The following is a 6,941-nucleotide window of genomic DNA, read 5'->3' as shown; positions in this document are numbered from 1 at the left end:
AAGTCGTGAACGTTTTTTTCATATATTTGAGATTCTTCTAAATTTTTAAATCAATCTGTCCCAATTTAACAAAGTTATAAGCATTTTCAAATGTGATGCTGGTTAAGAATAAAAATAGAGTAATATCCGTATCCCTACCAGACTTCAGCTGAACTTTGAGTTCTCATTTTATTCTATGGAAAAATGAATGCATTTTTAGCATTTCTGAGCTTGGAATCATATTTTTCAAATGTTTCTTCATATCTTTATCCAATCAGGTACAATTATATAATATACAGTGATGCAGTAATAAAATTTCTATTACATAAATACATACATTACATATATAAATTAATAAATATATACATTATATAAATTACATACTTGAGTATATTCTTACCATTGAACAGACCAACACGAATTGTAGAGATTTAAACAAAAGACCAACCTTGTGTTAAGGAATGAACCTACACTTCTATGGATGAATACTTCGTATACAAATCAATTAATATCAGATAATTGATAATATTCTAGAGATGGAGTTAGACTCACTATATTCTATAAGGAATAATTGTCATACTTGGAAGATGTTGGAGAACATGCTCATTATAATGTAAATGTAGTAACAGGTTTGTAGCATTTGATGTTTAATGATTCCAGTAGTCCTCATTATTGTACTTTCTTTTGTATGTCACTGCAATAAACTGAATTCATTGATACACGAAATAATTCTAAAATCAATATAACAATAGGCAGTGTTCGGTAAAGATGTATTGTGATTAAATTCATTCAAAGACCTGGCATGCTGCCCAAAAGTCTTCATTCAGTTTTAACAATCGGAACCTTGATATTATTCCAGCAAATAAGTTTGAATTTCATGGCCATTCCCCAATTTTATCAGATGTTCATACCTTAATTAGTGTGGTTAATTCTGATGAGAGAAAGTCAAAACATTTTTTTTAATTTCCAATAATTGATAGAAGGGCCATTTGCACAGTGACAGTTTAAACGAAAATTCCATCTTAAACTGGATTAAATCCTATCAAGTTTGTTTGTTATAATGTGTTACATTTTGAGTTTAAGCCACCAGCTGATTAAATTCAGTTTAAGCTTTGACTGTGCAAATGGCTCTTAATCGGTAATTCCCTTTCAACTGATACAGCTCATTGGGGTTTTCAGGGTAATCTCCTAGATTTCTACTTTATTGAGCATGCTTGACTTATTATGCAACCTCAAATAAATAAATAAATCAACTTTATTAATCAACTTTAAATGCATGAAAAAACGGTGCTTGTACAATTTTTTTCCTTTACATATTCTGACAACATGAAAATCTTAGTCTATTGACAATGCTCTACAGAATGTTTTGAGTTATGTGCAATACAAGTTCACGGAGCCGGTTGCTGGTTGATTCAAACAAATCTCGAATCATTATTACAAAGACGAAGTATGGCAACGTTTGATGGACCTCCATGAGGAGTGGAATTTATTTACTAATATGAGAATTGGCAACACAGCTCAGCGGACCAAACATAGGAGCACATTTCACGCAGCAATTATAATATTGAAGGACCTTCTTGAGGAGTAAAATTGCATGCAACTCCAATGTTGGCGCCAATCACTCAAGACCCAACATAGGAGTAGATTTTATATAGCAGAATTATATAAGCACTTTGGAGGTTAGAAAGGACCATCATGAGGTGAATAACTTCACAAGGATCTAGATTAATTATGGATGAATATATCATAAATTGAGTGGAATATAACCATTCAGCAAGTCAAGTTCTTCAGGTATAACATAATAGTTTCATTTTGTGACTATCTGATCAAATTTAAAATGGGGGTCCCGGGGAACTACATAAGAGTTGAAATTTTACTGGACCCACAACAGGCACAAAAACGTAAATATATATATAGATTATATATAATATATATTATATATATATATATATAGTATATAATATATATTATATATAAGATATATATTATATATATATATGTATATATGTATAATATATATATAATATATATATCTATATATATAATATAATAATTATCTATAATAATTTTTTAGTTATTATATGAGGTGTGTTAGAAAAATATGAGACTGATTTCATACTAACCAAAGTTTTTATTATTTTCAAACAACAATGTTATCCCCTTCAGAGTAGTTCCCTTGGGCAGCTATACATCGGCAGAGTCGTTGTACCCACTCTTGGTAGCAGCGCTGGAAGTCTTCAATTGGTATGGCTTTTAACTGGTCGGTCACAGTCTTTTGAATGTTCTCCAGAGTTCTAAAATGACTTCCTTTTAGGACATGTTTCAATTTTGGGAAGAGGAAAAAGTCACAAGGACTTAAATCAGGTGAATGGGGGGTTGAGGAACAACAGTAATGCGTTTTGAGTTCAAAAATTCATGGATGGAAATGGCCATGTGACACGGAGCATTGTCATGATGAAGCATCCACTTGTCTACAATTTTCGGTCTCACACGGATCACTCTTTTCCTCAACTTTTCAAGGACACTTTTATAAAACACTTGGTTGACAGTTTGTCCTGTTGGAACAAATTCTTTGTGTACTATACCTTTCCTGTCAAAAAACCAAATTAGCATGGTCTTGATCTTTGATTTGCTCATTTTACATTTCTTCGGCCAAGGAGATGACGAAGTGTGCCATTCTTTACTTTGCTGCTTTGTTTCAGGATCGTACTCAAATATCCAGGATTCATAACCAGTGATCACACAATTGAAGAATTCTTGGTCATTAGCAATCCTCTCAAGAAGATCAATGCACACATTTTCTCGATTGTCCTTCTGTTCAGTTGTGAGATTTTTCAGCACCAATTTGGCACAAACCTTTTGCATGTTTAAATCATTTGTTACAATTTGATGCCCAGTGAAAGTGTTCAAATTTAGCTGTTCACTGATCATCTTTATTGTTAAACAACAGTCTGATCTCACAAGCGCCCTCACACAATCCATGTTTTCGTCCGTTCTTGAATTCAAAGGTCTCCCTGAGCGAGATTCATCTTCAACATGTTCTCGGCCTTCCAAAAATGATTTGTGCCAGCAGAAAACTTGTGCTCTCGATAAGCACTGTTCCCCATAGGCCTGTTTCAACTTTTCAAAAGTCACACTCGCGGATTCACCAAGTTTAGCACAAAACTTTATTGCACAACATTGCTCTAAATTGTGATTCTCCATTTCTGTGACGCACAATAAAAACACAACTTTACTAATGGCGCTGTCAAAACTAATGTGTTAACTGTAACTCGGACTGAGGAAGTGGACGGGATAAACAAACAGGTTTAGCATCAGCCGGTAGACACAACATTGCCAGATCTCCCACAGTGTTACCAATCTCATTACTTTTCTCAGCCACCTCGTGTATATATATAGCACTTAACAGAAAACACTTTAAAGTTTTGTAATAAAAATATAAACAGGATACACACGACACAAGTGATTAAAAACACTTAAAAACTTACATTTAAATGAGAATTTTCGGGGGCTGGGCCCCCTTTGTCAATCAACCAGGAAGTGAAGTGCAGATTTGAACATTCTCGGGAATATTCAAATATTATATATATATTTATATAGCACATAACGGAAAACACTTTAAAGTGTTTTCCGTTATGTGCTATTTTGTGTGATGAATTTTTCAAATAGATCTCATGAGAAGAGAGAAAAATTGTGATTACCTTTTAAAATGAAAGAATTTGCTAAAGGAATAGTTAGCGACCGAGCGATAAAGCTTACTTATCAATAACTGTATATTAGATAAGAGTACCGTTCTGTACTGAATATTTTTCTAGGAAAATTATTCAATAAAATTATAATTATTTTGCGAATAAAGCACAAATTATTTACGAATCGCTCACCGATTTTGAGGTTACATTTGTTTACTATCGATCAGATGTTTTTAAAACAGTTCGAACGCAGCTGACTGATTCAAAGCATTGTCAAATATCATACCGGTTCTCATGCAAGGTAAAATATCATTCCTAAAAATTATAAAACTATCAATAAAGGATCAAGAATTTCAAAATAAAAAATAAAATGTATGTATTATTGTTGAAATTATTTATTATTTAAGAAATTGTATTATGCGTCAGGTCTTATTGTAACTAAATAGGTCATAGCATGAAATTCTATTATTGATAAAATGGCAGAAATTAATTATAATAATCTCAAACCTAATAAAAATTGTACAAGAGTATTAATTCATTAACGACTTAATTCAACTGAACCACATGGTAATTAAATCTCTTTGGTAGGTCTAAACCAATCACAGTGCATAGAAATAGCACCAAGACAGTGATCGTTTGAAAGCAACACATGTTAATCTATTATCAGACACCAACCCTGCCTTATCAGTTACACTAGCACGTGTACATTGTATGAGAGGAACCATGTCTATAAGATTAAGTAGTTTTAAGAATTACATAAATTAAATTATTATTGTAATTAAAGGAATTGTATTCTACTACTTGCCACTGACGTCATGTTTACGTCACAAGCGTTCTACCAATGGCAAATTTTTATGCAAATGATTACATCGAGATTCTGAGAAGCAAGGTCTAGCCTAAAAGCTTAGAGAAAAGAGCAGCACTTCCCTTTTGAAATCCTTACCGTGTAGATCTCTTTCATAGTTACCAAAGACCTATTTGTAAATTTCTTGTTCGATTTTTAAATGTTCTATTTGTGAGCCGATATTTTAGGCCAATCTATTTGTTATTTGTAAATTTCTGTTTTCCTCAATCGATAAATTTAAAAGCTTAAAGTAAACTATCCCTTAATTAATTCGGTGAAGGAGATATTTAAATTAAAATTCCCCACGTGCTGAAACCAAAGCCTGGATTGCCGCCGATCAAACGATTTTTTGATCTAAAGAAGAAAACCACGACGACCAAGGAATTTCACGTGAGTTATAAGTCATAAGGGGCCCCAATCTACGCTTCGAAAATATTTCAGTGCAGAAAAACATAAATTTTTCTTCGTTAAATTATTGGCCACGCCGACAAGCGCTTTAGCATTTAAGAGCCTAGAATTTATTCATATTGAATTTATAAGAATTTGTAGTTGATTAACTATCCTCCGCTGCCTGAACCACGACCCGAGCATTTTAAAAAATATTTTCTATAATTCATTTTTTCACTATTTTTTCAAAACTGTTCAATTTTATCAATTGTAAAATTCTGTTGAATCACGCATGGTATCATGCAAGCACAAGAACATTTTTAATTCCTTCTGTTAATGCTAAATTATTATCAACCTGTAAATCAAATTCTGAATCTGCACTGTATGATTACATATTTTATTATAATATATTTCAGTTTTGTTAATTCGCTTTCTGAGTTCGATTATTTCTTAAGCCTGTCAATTATTGTGTCTGATACGTTCTATATCATCAAGAACCGATCGAATACGATCATTGGAATAATTGAATCAAGCTGGATATTGGAACAGGTCTAAGTGGATGTAGCGAGTGGGGTCAGATCGAGATATTTATTCTTTGTCCTTACCTGCTCATATATCAGCTTTTATCTGTTACCTACCTCGAATTTGGAGCGAACTCATCAATTGTACAGCAGAGGCAGCCATAGATCATATAAATTCCTACAATAGAGCTTAAAACCCGACAAGACTCTGTTCTCGAAGTATATTCTGAACGATATTGGGTTCAAATACCGTATTTTAATCCTTCAGAACTTATTAGAGACGCAGTCCCGTAAATTATCTACATCGGGATTTTTGCTCGACCTGTATGATTTTGTATGCTCATTCTTCACAGGTAATAATTTTAAGGTATCCGTATTCAGTGTTTAGCGTCCGCTACACTACTTATAAAAATTTCATCATTATACAATCTGTCATTAGAAGAATCAAGGGTGAGCGAGCGTTTAGGCCTCCCGCGATTCCGACAATTGTATTGAGTCTTGTAGTGAGTCAATCAGTCTGGTGTTCACTCAGCGTCCTCACACGCCATTACAAAATTTATAGCCACTACACCACTGACTCAGTGCAAGATTCACCCTACATGTGTGAAGCCGTTAAAAAACGCACCACATGATTTGCCGGCCCAACGTGAGGCATTTAAATACAGCATTACATCACCCTACGTGTGTTGTCCTATCCTTGGAGGTGAGAGTGACTCCCCCAGGAAGAGCACCACATGATTTGGCGCCCAACAGTGATAGGCATTGAAGAGGTGGATAATCGACTGCGAGGATTATTTAGTTGCTCAGTATACTATAGCGCTGACAACGGGAAAATTTTTTTTTTTTGAAAAATTCATGGTTGTGAATTTTTTCGAACTTAATATTGACTGTTCACTGTTATATAAAATAACAAGAAGTACCATACCCAATTTTTGAACGGAAAAGAAATTTATCGATTGATGAATTTTTAGAGAAAAAATCGAACTCAGAATTTTATTATCGTGTTATTCGAAAATTGGTCATACTATAAGTCATAGGTATAAGAGATATCATAAGAAAGGTCATATTATTTGAAGAATATTAGGTCTATATTGAAACAATTTATAAAAATTTACAGAAAAGAGGATTGAAGTTATTTACATTCTTTAAAAGTCTTTAAAGCATAAAGAGGGAAGCAAAATTAAATCACGGATATATTGTGGAATTCAAGCAGAGCATCACTACTTTTATATAAAATTTTGCAAAGAATACTAGCCCTATATATAGAATTGCGGCAAGAAATTATAAGAGTAAAATATTTATAATAATAGTAATAATAAATTATAAGAGACGTACCTTCGTTACCGCATAAGTGTCCATTATATTCTGTATGTTCTTATCATTTTATGTTAACGATATTGCTAATTTGATTCACTTCATCACTGAACATATTATTGAATCACACTTTTGTATTTCTTCATTGAACGAATTTTTTCGCACTATTTCAATTTTTGATCATTCACTTATAATCGTTTCACATAA

Source organism: Nilaparvata lugens, chromosome 7 (genome assembly GCF_014356525.2).
Source record: "Nilaparvata lugens isolate BPH chromosome 7, ASM1435652v1, whole genome shotgun sequence".
Taxonomy (NCBI): domain Eukaryota; kingdom Metazoa; phylum Arthropoda; class Insecta; order Hemiptera; family Delphacidae; genus Nilaparvata; species Nilaparvata lugens.
This window is presented reverse-complemented; position numbering follows the sequence as displayed.